The sequence below is a fragment of the Notamacropus eugenii genome, chromosome 1 (genome assembly GCF_028372415.1).
Source record: "Notamacropus eugenii isolate mMacEug1 chromosome 1, mMacEug1.pri_v2, whole genome shotgun sequence".
In the NCBI taxonomy this organism is placed as follows: domain Eukaryota; kingdom Metazoa; phylum Chordata; class Mammalia; order Diprotodontia; family Macropodidae; genus Notamacropus; species Notamacropus eugenii.
The window spans coordinates 459,044,155-459,046,946 of record NC_092872.1 but is presented as its reverse complement, the minus strand read 5'-3'; positions in this window follow the sequence as shown (position 1 = coordinate 459,046,946).

The following is a 2,792-nucleotide window of genomic DNA, read 5'->3' as shown; positions in this document are numbered from 1 at the left end:
AGGCTGGGGTAGAGAGGAAGTGGGAGGAAGGTGTATAGGGAAACTACAGGTTCTGTCACACCCATTCTCTAAGATGCAGCTCCCAAGCACTGGGTTCTGATCACACCCACCACTAGAACTATATATTGTGTGCTGAAGCCTTATGTAGTCCTCTGATCAAGGGATGCTAGTGCTGAACTCTGTGGGTGTCCACTATGTGTTTATCAAGAGTGACCAAGAGGAAACAAGAGATGAGAAAGGACAAAAAAGCTGGAATTGCTTTTAAAGCTTCTTTTTTTAGAACTAAAGAAATCTTCAGGAACATACAGTAGCAAAAACATAGAAATCAGTGTTGAATTTCTCACAGAGGGATTACAGCCAGGGTCTACTCCCCTTGTGTTTTCATTTGAATGCATTTGTGATTGCATCTGTGTGGGCAGTCCTGCCAAGGGAGCAGATTAAACCCCATCCATGTCTTCTCATCCCATGTACCCTTTTTCATGACCTCCCATAAAGACTACCCAAGAGTTTCACTTAAAATGCTGGTGGCCTTCCTTTAGATCTCTCATCAGAACTTGAGTCTCATGCAGCATGTGAACTGTCTGTTATGTTTCAATCTTTTTAAAACTTAATTTGTTGATTTTTTTCCAATTAAAAAGCATTTATTTTTCTCTCCCTCCTCCTTTCCCACTCAACTGAACAATTAAAAGAAAAGAAAAAAGAAAACCTTCAAAACAAATACACATAATTAGCAAAATAAATTCCCACAATGGCCATGTCCAAAAATGGATGTCTCATTCTGTATTTTATGCCCATCAGTTCTCCAACAGGAAGTGAGTATTGTCTTTCATCTTCAGTCCTCTGGAATCATGGTTTATCATGACATAGATCAGAGTTCTAAAATCTTTCAAAGTTGTTCTTCTTTATAAAGTTGTTGTAATTATATAAATTGTTCTATTTGTTCTACTCCATTTTATGTTGGTCCACAGAGGTCTTTCAGTTTCCTCAAAAAATGATCATTTTGTTATTTCTTCTGGTGAAAATAGTATTCCATTACCTTCATATACCATGATTTGTTTAGCCATTTTCAAATAGATGGGTACCTCCTTACTTTCCAGTTTGGAGCTACCACAAAAAGAGCTAATAGATAGATAGACATAGATAGATAGCTGTATACACACATATACACATATGTATATGTGTGTATGTATGTATGTATATGTGTAGGATTACTAGCAGTATACTTGGGTCAAAGGGCATGGAGTTTAGTGACTTTGGGACATGGCTGGACCAATTCAAAGCTCTGCCAAAAGTGTGTTAATGTGCTTCTTTTCACACAGTATCTCTAACATTTGTCATCTTTTGTCATCTTTGCCAATCTGATGAGTATGAGGTAGAACCTCTGAGTAACTTTAATTTGCACTTATCTAATTATTAGTGATTTAAAGCATTTTTTCATATGGTTGTTGATAGCTTGACTTTCTTCCTTTGAAAACTCCCTATTCATATATTTAGACCACTAATCTATTGAGGAATGGCTCTTTGTCTTATAAATTTTAGTCAGTTCTTTGTGTATCTTGAATGTGAAAAGTTTAACAGACAAACCGGCTGCAAAAAATTTTTTTTCAGTTGTCTGCTTCACTTCTACTGTTAACTACTTTAGATTTGTTGATGCAAACTCTTAAGAAGTGTTTATACTCCAAATTGTCCAATTTTATTTTCTGTGATTTTCTCAATTGCTCATTTAATCATAAACTCTTCCCCTTTACATTCACCGGAAAGGTGATTTCTTCTTTGCTCTTTTGAACTGTTTATGATGTCCTCTTTTATGTCTAAGTCATGTATCCATTTTAGAGTTTACCTTTGTAGATGGTGTGAGATGTTGGCTACACCTGTGCCAGGATGCTTCCCAATTTTCCCAGCAGTTTTTGTTAAATAGTGAGTCTTTACTGCAGTAATTGGGTTATTTGGGTTTATTAGACACCACAATGCTATATTTGCTTTCTTCTGTATGTTATGTACCTAAGCTGTTCAACCTCTCTCTTTTTTAACCAGTACCAAATCATTTCAAAAAATCGCACCTTGTCATATAGTTTAAGTTCTGGTACTAATGGACCCCCTTCCTCTCCATGTTTTTTAGATTCTTGATCTTTTTCTCCTCTGAATAAATTTTTTTTTCTAGCTCCATAAGATGATCCCTTAGTAATTTGATTGGTATGGAGAGTGCCATAAAATAAATAAATAAGTTAACTTGGTAGGATTATCTTTTATTATATTTGCTTGATCTACAAATGGGCAATTAATATGTCTCTATCTAGGGGCAGGAGGTGGCACAGTGAAAAAGCCTGGGTCTGAAGTCAGGAAGACTCATATTCCTGAGTCTAAATCTGGTGTCAGACACTTGCTAGCTTTGTGACTGGAAAAGCCACTTAACACTGGCTCAGTTCTTCATCTTTAAAATGAATTGTAGAAAAGGAAATGACAAACCACTCCAATATCATTGCCAAGAAAACCCTAAATGATGTCACAAAGAATTTTACACAACTAAAAAATGACTGAACAATTATTTAGGCCTGTCTTTCTCCAAAGAATATTTGCATTTATACAATTCAAGGATTGATCTTGGTAGACATACTCCAGAATATTTTATACCTTTTACAGTTATTTTGAATAGAATTTCTCTTTTTAGCTCTTCCTGCTGGGTTTTGCTCCTAATATATTGGAATGCTTTATGTAGATTGTAAAGATTTGTGTAGATTTATTTTGTATCCTGTAATACTGTTGAAATTATTGTTTCAATTAATTTTTAGCTA